Raw genomic sequence first — 10702 nt, forward strand, 5'->3', positions numbered from 1 at the left:
GAATCACACTTAACTAAAATTCTAGGATAGAGGTAGCAATAGTTTTTCTGTTCTTGCCATTGAGAACATTGTATGCCTTTCCGGCTGTGAGTTGGCAGACAGAGCCACACTGTCCCAGTAATATGGCCTCTACATGAATAGTTAGAAGTTCATTGGGCAATTAGAGTAAGAGAGGCCTGTGTTTGACACAGTTTATACTGTATCCTTGAATAATCACTTAAATGCTGCCACTTCTACAAAATAGGAAGAAACATGCCTAACATAAATGGTTTTTTTTTAAGGATTAGGAATGATATGTATAAGTGCCCAGTACAGTGCCTGGAATATAATAGTGTGATTTGCTAATGTACATAATAAATACTAAAAGGTAAGATGACATTGAAGAAGGATGACTTGTGTACCTTTGAGTGAAGTTGTTTCTCAAATGAGTAGGGCTGATTTAAAGTCAAATTAAAGTCAAATCCTTAAAAAAAAAACAACTCACATTTCTTCTCCTTTGATGACTTAACATCAGCCCAATCAGATGACTTTAGAACAAATCTGGCTATGGGACAGCCTATATCAGATCCAGCAGGAGCCAGACCCAGCCGCAGATGTTTCTTACTGAAGAACAATCCAAAAGGGCAGTAGAGGGCAAGGGCTGCCAAGTCCCCTCTCTGGTCACTCAAACAGGGAAAAGGGAAAAGAGAAATTGGTGACACAAGGACCCAGGTGCTACTTTGTGTGTGGGGGCAGTAGGGTGCCTAAAAAGCCACCTGAGTCCTCAGATTTCCCAGTACTTGGTCTGTGGCCTGAGTAGCCATGTTTGCAGGGCAAAAGCTAATGAAAGAGAAAGGCTGAGGGAGACCATGTGCCTTGGAATAATCGATAACAAAATTCAGTGCCAAGTGAGGACTGTGCAGCTGTTTGAGAATAGTTTAGTTCTTTAAAAATATAAAACTTGGGCTCACTAAAATCTAACTTTATATTTGCCTTCATGTCACTCATGTTTTTGTAAAACAAAGATAGGTTATCGAACTAAGATCTTGATTGCTCAAAGGTGTGACTTTTAGAAAATTTTATTGGTTTTGTAAACAGGTGAAAAGTTAAACTAATAGATAAATACAACATTGCACGTTAAAAATAAGCAAAAGCCCTACCATGCAGGTCCACACCAAGGAATACATATGTTTATTCCTAACCTTCCAATTCTGTGAAAACCACTTATGATGACAATTTGTATGAAAACCTCACTTTAAGAAAATGTTCATTATATCAATTTCTTCTTCTGATATCAGTATCATCCATGATGTATAAACCCCAAATGGCTAACATTTCTGTATGTTTAGCTGCCTTTCCTTTTTCTATTTACTTCCATAGAACTTTTAGGCAGACCACATCCTTTTGTATGAGTAAAATTCAAATTCTGAAACGAGGACAGTGGTTATTATTTTGCATTTGTCTTATGTTTTTGGTCTCCAAACAGTTGTTTTTAAGCTGCATCAAGTTATTTACAAATGCATTATTTTTCACCTCCTCATCGGTAGCTTTAATTATAATATATGCCTACTTGAATTGGTGAAAAATGCTTTCAGTTTTTCTTTCACAAAACTCAGCTTTCAAAGAATATGCCCAATGTCAGAATTTTATGCAAACATCATCAGATTGAGTATTTTAGTATTTTTTTTCTTTTGTCAACTGCAATCTTACTTAAATACTGTGCCTTGTAAAATATCTTTACATGTCCTCACTTAAGTAGGGTCAGACATGAGTTTTCAGCTAAAACATTCTGAGCCAAAGTGTCCTACTAGCAAAGCTGTTTTCTCAAAATCAGTGAAACATCTGAAGAAGTCATTGACTCTTTCAGGTAGACGGAGCAAAATCTCTCAGTACAGATATTTTTGCAAGGAGAGTTTACATAAGCTGCTTGGAGATTTTAAGTGTTTATTACTTTATTCTAATGTTTTTTGAAGGCAAATAGGCCCAAAGAATAGATTTTTTTAAAGATAAAATAATTTACTTTTAAACCATTAGAAAGAGGGACCCCTTCACTTACATTAAAGTCAAGGGGATCCCAATGCTTGCCTTTCCTTCCTTCGACTAAACAGTTCTGAACTCCTTCCCATCATATATTATCTCAGTGTACCACATAATTTGCTTAATCCAATATTTCTTTGCCTAAGTAAAAGTGACACTAACTGCATATACTCACCTTGAGGATTAAAGAGAAAATTCACTTTATTCTTAGATTTTTCACAAGCTTAGTAAGTACAAGACGCCTCTTAAGAGAATAACATTTTAAAGTAACTTGATGGTAAAGTAACTTAAATGTACCAGCCTAATGGGGAAAAAGCAAAAAGGCATTGATGCTTGTTACCTGCGATCAGAAATACAATATTTCTTCTCTTCAGTTTCCTGGTAAAATTATTTTTGACTTATTTCATTAGTCAGTTTGTTATTGTTTCCCCAAATTCACATTTCCTCCTGTCAGTGCTAATTCTTAATGATATTTCATTGCCACTGAAGTTTAAAGAGACTGCACAGGGATTATAGCAACACTTCCTCAGTGCAACATTCAACATTTCTTCTCCTCTCCAATCTTAGACCAAGGCTTTGTTGGTATTTTCTGTGAAAAGGCATGAACCTTAAAGATCATTTCTCATGAAATCAATTACACAGCTCCTTTCCAACCTCACAAAGTGTTTATACAGTTTACTTTGTTACATGAATGATATAAATTTTTTATATTTTGAAACTTGTTTTTCAAATCTATGTCTACACATATAAATTAAGATAGAAACTGAGTGATTACCAAAATATTTTGTATGGAGTATTCAAGCAGTGAGTCAACAATTATTCTGAGTATTTTTGTTTTGAACATATGAACACCTGTTTCCACTTCACTTTATACAGATTTCTGAGGTCTAAGACTATGACTACTTAATAAAAATAATCAGAATACTTTGCGACTCAGTTAAGTATATCAAATTGGGAATTTAGCATCTCAGGTTTGCATATGGACCAGTCAAGTTAGATGGATTATAATCCTCTTGTTCATCTTTAAACAATCACAGTAAAAGCTTTCAGACCAAAGTGCACAGGCTGCCCAGGCAAGAAAAAGCTAAAGGAATTCGCTACCACCAAGCCAGTGTTACAAAAAAATGTTAAAGGAACTTCTCGGGGACAACAAACAAACAAACAAAAGATGAACAATACAAATAATAAAATGGTAATAACTATGTACCTATCAATAATCACTTTAAATGTAAATGGATTAAATGTTCCAATCAGAAGACAAAGAGTAGCTAAATGGATAAGAAAACAAGACCCATGCATATGCTATCTACAAGAGACCCACCTCAGATGGAAGGAAACACAGAGACTAAACCCAACATAGGAGCACCAAAATATATAAAACAAATATTGACCAACATAAAGGTTCAGATTGACAGTAACACAATCATAGTAGGGGACTTTATCTTGGATGTCAAAAATACTGCTTGATTTGGTTTTACTGTATTAAATACTCTGAGCAAGTTGGGAAATAAATAAATAAATAAATAAATAATAAATAAATAAATACCTTCAAATGAATGTGTCATTCTCAACTCTCTAATAGAATGGAAATTTTACACAAGTCTGAAGTAGAATCTAAAGCAAAGCTTAAAAATTAGTATTTTTTTCAGACTAACCAAGAGTGGTATTTTATACTCCTCTTTTTCATCATGGCCACTTTGTCTCATGACCCACCTTCCCCTCCTTCAATGCTCATAAATTTCTGACTGTGAGGGCAAAGACGCTTCTCTCTCACTGAGACTCTGGATCTGTGTTCTCCTATGGAGCAGTCTTTATGTATGTCTGCATATGTTACTGTGTAAATTGTATTCTCAAAAAAAGAAGGAAAAGGGCTCTTTAAATTCATTCTCTGCAAGTAGAAAACACCAGGTTTAGCAAATTCAACTGCAGAATTCACATCTCCTCCTCACTCTAAAACCAGTGTTTTAATGCACTTTATGATAATTATAACTCTGTCATAGACCATGCATGTCTACAATTTGGGAAACAAAAAAATGGTGGAAGTCATGCTGTTTTTAACCAATCAAAGGAAGCCATGAAAAATTATCTAGAGTTGCAAACAGACAAGAATCAATTACTTTTATAGGAAAGCTGAATTGTTTCTTATGGCTTCTTTATAAAATATTTATTCAGCATGACTACTTGCTGATTGAAAATAATTCTATGTAAAAGCAATTTCTTATTCTGGAATGCAAAGGGGATAAAGATAGTAGCTTATATTTTGCCCATTTCTTTTGCATATAGGTAAGTGGTTATTTGCTTATTTAACAAGGCTAATATAACTAAGATGAAATATGTTTCCCCTTTGGGGCATTATACTTTTCTACAAATAAATATCAAAGAAATTTAAATGTGGTCTCAATGAAATGCACTGGCCCAGATTCCAGGGCTGAACTGAATTTTTCAAATCATTGTTCAAATGTTTCCATTTTCCTGTGATGCCTATTGTTCTGCAGGGGAATGGGCTAAGAGAAACTCCAGCATTCGTGGATTTTAAAGATGTAGAAAGATGTAACTCCTGAACGATCATCATAATAGAAAATGGCTTGATGTATAGAAGGAATTGGACTTAAACTTCTTCAATATGCATAAGTCAGAGAGAAAAATCCCAACAAAAGGATAATAATAAAACACTCACATGAGAACAATGGCTGACAAATTTCACCCAGTAAATACTATAAAGTTGAAACCCAGATTCAAAATTTTGAAACCCAAAATCCTCCTCTTTTTTGATTAACATAGCAGTCTTCAATAAACACCACATTATATCTTCAAGCCCCTGCCATTATTCCTAATTAGTGCTGTACACTTTTATGTTTTAAATTCCCTGTGATCAGTATGCAATGTTGGCTTTTCCCCTAACATTGCCACTTTTCCAGGCTACAAAAGCCAATGCAGCCTCCCTCATTATTTGAGATAGTGTTATTTAATATCAACTTCAAAAATGGAGGCACACAGGCTGTGTTTGTGTTGGTTCCAGATCCTGCAGGGTTGATTTGTATAGAAATACAAACCATAGCAATAACATTTCAGTGAGAGAAACACATAGAAAAATATTTATTGATGAGTAGAGAGTAAGGTCATTGCATTCAATTCATCCCGTTGCAAATGAAATTCACAATTTAAAAATCAAACCATATAAATTCAGCCATAAGGACCGATAGGCAGATTTGGGCTGCCCCTCTGGGTGGGGCAGATATTTGAATTCCTGAGTTGTTTTCTACCCACAGAGAGCACACCATAATATCGCACTCTTGAAAGTAATACTTCCACATATTATGATAAGTTATGGAGGATACCATATATGGATTTACTAGAAGTGTCTTTATGGGCAGATGTAAGCGTAGTCATGTTAATACTTCTCCACATGTCATCTATAGGAAAAAAATCATCAATGTTCCTAAGTGTCTCTGTCTTTTATGCTTCCATATAAGAGTTAATAATATAATTTTTGAGACCCTTACCTAAGGTGCTTTTTTTCTACAATGTGATAATGTATAGACTAGTTTGTGATTGTACAGTTTGGTTGCAACTCTTTAAAATTGACTGAAACACAGCTGTTGCTCTTAAGGAAGCCTCTTAAAAGGCAGACATTTCTAAAATGTTACAAAAAATCACTGAATCAACTAATTGGGAGATTAAGAGGTAAAAGGGAAAAATTATTTGTACAAGTATATCTTGTACTATTAGTGAGAACACAGGCACGCACTTGATCTCCTTAAAACTTCACATTATTTCATATAGTTACATGCTTGAATTGTAAATATCTTTTCATTCTGGTTGAAAACCTCTTAGCAAACCAGTAAATCATGCTCGAGGTAAACATGTCACGTTCTTACCTCAGTGTGTCATTTTGGATATTTGTCATTAGTGAAACTACAGTTTCCCTTAAAGTACTTACTCTTAGAAAATTATGTGTCTTAATGCTGTCCCTCCTCAATAAATGATTTTTTTTTCTGGAATGAATGTCTAAAAAATCACTCTAGTATACTTACTAGATGGATCATTGTGATATGAAATCTTCATTTTTCAAAAATACACACATGCCATTCAAACCAACTTTTTTTCTGTCTTTTCAACATCTTAGAAGCTTAAGCATAAGGGGTAAGAAGCAATAAAATGAAAGTAGCTTCAGGACCAAGAGGTGTCACTTGGGGTTTATTATTTCCCTAGTAGCCAGCCTTATATTTCTCTAGTCAAGTGCACACAAACATAAACAAGCTTAATTTTCTTGGCAAGTTATGAAAATTACAGTCTCCCTAGATTGTGAGCCAACCCACCATGGTAAAAGGAACATTGAGGAGTCAAATAACTTTCCAAAATCAATAGAATACACCTAATTTGTTAGAGCAAAAGACCAACTATATTCAATATTGGATGGATTAATTAGACAAGAATAGGATTGCCATTTAATGAACTTATCATATCTGCCTCCTGTCTGACATGATAATATTTCTTGACATATGGAAATTGGAGAGTCTCTAATTTCTTTTCCAAGAGTAAGAAACAAACAAACAAACAAAATGCATATTTACTGAGTAATTGTAATTTGGAAGATAGGTTATATTCAATTACACTTGGGAAAATATAAAGAGCTCCCACGTACTGAACATCTACTAGGTGAAGACCACTGTTCTCAATTCCTAAGGATGTAGAAGAGAAAATATTAAGCAACGCAACAAAAAAAGAAAAGGGATGCTAAATGACACAAGCTGTAAGACAGTCCGTTCCAATGGAAGTTTCTGTGATGATGAAAACGTTTGACATCTGCACTGTCTAATGCTATGTGTGAACCACATGTTGCTTTTGATATTGAGCACTTGCAGTGTAGTTAGAGCAATGAAGAACTGAAATTTTATTTTACTTTACTTATATTTAAATAGCCATATATGGCTAGTAGCTGCCATAGTAAATAGTGAAGTTCTAAATATTTCAGGAGTAGACAGAAGAATTTTCATCGAGAGAATTTTGGGTAGAGCATTCCAGGGGAAGTTTTAATACACAAGAACAAAAATGAAACCAAGAAAACAGAGAGATAACGAACTTGAGTAGAACAAACATCATACATACACACACACACTAACACACACGCACACGCGTTTCAGAGGAAAAAGAAAGGAATAAAAGCTGGGGCTGGTAGCTTTTCAAGTATAACCTGGCTACAGATTTTTCAAACAGATTGTTAATTTCCAGATAAAAGTTTCAACAGTCCTATCAAATTTCCAAGCTTCCATCAAGTTTGTTTTAACTTGACATGGTTAATAAGTTATACAAGGTGGGACAATTAAGTTCATGAACTCGTCCTAGAAAAAGTGCTACATACCTCATTGCTTAACATCACTGTGGTCACCTTCGAAGTACTCCTCTTGGGAAGCTATGCACAGACGCCAGCTCCTAGTCCACACTTTAAAGCAATTTGGGAACTCTTTCTGAAATGGCCATCAGAGCTGTCATAGTATTACCCTTGATGTCCTGAATGTCATCAAAATGCCTTTATCTCAATATTTCCTTTATCTTTGGGTAAAGAAAGAAGTCACTGGGGGCCAGATCAGGTGAGTAGGGAGGTGCTCCAATACAGTGATTTGTTTACTGGCTAAAAATTCCCTCACAGACAGTTTCCTGTGAGCTGGTGCATTGTCGTGATGCAAGAGCCATGAATTGTTGGTGAAAAGTTCAGTTCATCTAACTTTTTAACGCAGCCTTTACAGCACTTACAAATAGAAAACTTGGTTAACTGTTTGTCCAGTTGGTACAAATTCATAATGAATAATCCCTCTGATAATCAAAAATATGTTAGCAACATTGTTGCAACAAATGCACGAATTTAATTCTCGGACCTCATATGTATATCAGTCTTTAGAATATCTTAGTTTATAATTTATATATATATATATATATATATATATATATATCTGTTATTTAATGTTATGCGAATTCTAATATTTTTAATATATATATATATGTATATAGTTGAAAGAAAGAAGGAAGTTTTAAATACAAAACAGTTTCTTGGTATTAGTCAAAATAAATCAAAGAGAATATTAACAATTGAAGCCCATGATTTTTAAAATATCAGATGATAAGTGATCTAACAAAAATTAAAAGCTTTTGGAATAACCTAATTCAAGAGTCCTTAATTGTTGAAATACAGTTCATTTTGCAGACAGTATTATCATACAATATTAAAATGGAAAGAAATCATACCAAAAGACTCAATATTCTACCCAACATAACAACTTAATTCAGTAAAATTACTTATGTTAATTATAAAAGAAAGAAATGACTCAAAAGTGCTGATCTAATTAAAATGCTCTTCGTGTTGTTTCATATCAACATATAAAGAGAATTATTTTGTTTTGACCTTTTATTCATAATGAAAATGACTTAATTCTTCTAATTGTTTTTTATAATGTTTCTTAAAAATCATATAAATCAGTGTTCAGTTCTTTCTTGTAGCAAATGATTCATCTGTGAGATCATTTATGTCGTCCATTTTAATCCAAATGGACATTACATCTCATGAGCTTTGCTTGATAGTCTGCCAAAGTTTAAGTATGTTCTGTAGTCAAACAAGCTTAGGAAATGATTCCCCACAGCATGAAGCCTGAGGCATAGTGACGGGATTTTGGCTACATATTTGGTCATCACAAAACAGTACTGGAATAATTCAGGTATAGAATTCTGTTAGTACTGAGTGCTTGATTTGCATTAAATGCAAAATTTTAAAAACCAATCAGACATATCATCATTGCAATACACTTGCATAATGCATACCAATAGATGAACAGAGATATTCAAACCAAGGAATTAATTAACTTTAAAACACACACACACACACACACACACACACACACACACTCTCTCTCTCTCTCTCTCTCTCTCTCTCTCTCTCTCTCTCTCTCTCTCTCTCTCTCGGGATATAGGCAACAGTAAATTCTTAATTGCATTGAAGAATAGAATTTGCATTTGTGATAAATGTAAACCTAGAGAAAACCTAAGACTTACTAGATGTTATTTATATAAATAAATATATTAAATATTTATAAAAACAATTTAGCACTTACTGGTTTTCATTCACTATGCCAGGCACCGGGGATACCAAGATGAGCTTTCCCTATTATCACCTAGGTCCAACGGATCTCAATGTACAGTTCCCAGACCAGCAGAACCAGCATCACCTGGGAAATTCTTAGAAATGCACATTTTTAAGCAATACCAAGAATCACTGAATCAAAAAATCTGAGAATGGTACCTAGTAATCAGTTATAATGACCCTTCCAGGTGATTTCAATGCATGAGCACCAGTGACCTAGTTCATTATTCTAAACTCTCAGGTGAGGAAATGTAGGAGGTGATTTGGGAGTATGGAATAAACTAAGGCTTGCTAGCCATCAGTCTCCACTATATCATTAATTCTGCTTGGAGCCCTCTGATTGACACATTTGTTTGTCTAGTCAGCATCCATTTACTTATTTTTATTTCTATCAGACTAATGGTTATTTTAAAGAATCCACTCTATATTTATATGGCTCAAGGAAAAAATGGACTTATTCTTAGCTTCTGTGGCAGCTCATAATTTTTCTTTAAAAAAAAATATGTTAATTTTGTCTTTCATATTGATGGGTATAGAAAAAGGTATGTGGTCAAATTCTGGTCAATGAGATAAAAGGAAAACTTTGGGAACAGATTATCTCACTCCTGAGAAGAAATTGTGAGAGGATAGAGTGTCTCTTCTATGGCATTGCCATTTTTAGATATGATGTCTGGGACTCCTACAGCCATTTTGTAACTGGGTAAGTCCTGAGGGCAAATCCAAAATACTGAGAATGTTACAATAACTAAATATAAAGAAATCATAACATCCATGATATCAGAGCTTCTAAAATAATCTGCAACAGCTAACCAAGTGTATAAGGTCCCTTTCCTGCTGTTCTTCCTCCCTAGGGACTTTGAGTTACTGTATTTCCCTGAAAATAAGACCTGGTCTTATATTAATTTTTGCTCCAAAAGATGCATTAGGGCTTATTTTCAGGGGATGTCTTATTTATTTATTCATGTACAACAATCTACATTTATTCATTTATTCATGTACAAAAATCTACATTTATTCAAATACGGTCATGTCATCTACGTCTGGAACATTTCCATAACTCTCCAAACCCTGAATGCCAGCTTGAATTTCTTGCTACTCCATTTCTTGTAGAACCATTGGCCCTAATCTCTCATGTCCAGCAATAGAGCTCTCCTTAAATGAGCACTTCTTGTCCACGTAGCCTGCTCGTAGTGCATTGGCAACACAGCTGTCAGTGATTTTATCCCCTGAATTCTTCACCCAAGTCACGACCTCTTGCAGGCTATGCTGCACAAAGTTTCCACGCTGATTTCTCTCCATTCTATTTTTAATGTAATCATTGATTTCCATGCACAAATGCTCCTTGAATGGCTTGTTCATTGCAATATCAAGGATCTGGAGATAGACAGTTGGGACTGTCTGTCCCATTCCTGTGGGAATCATTATTTGATCTATTCTTCTCTCTGGAAGGAAGTTCTTCACGTCTTTAGCGTGGTGAGCACTGGCTGAATCCCACACTAGCAGACCTTTCTTGCACTCAACGGAATAGCTCTTTCTTTTTGTCTGGGGGTCAAA

Source organism: Rhinolophus hipposideros (genome assembly GCF_964194185.1).
Source record: "Rhinolophus hipposideros genome assembly, chromosome: 11".
NCBI lineage: Eukaryota > Metazoa > Chordata > Mammalia > Chiroptera > Rhinolophidae > Rhinolophus > Rhinolophus hipposideros.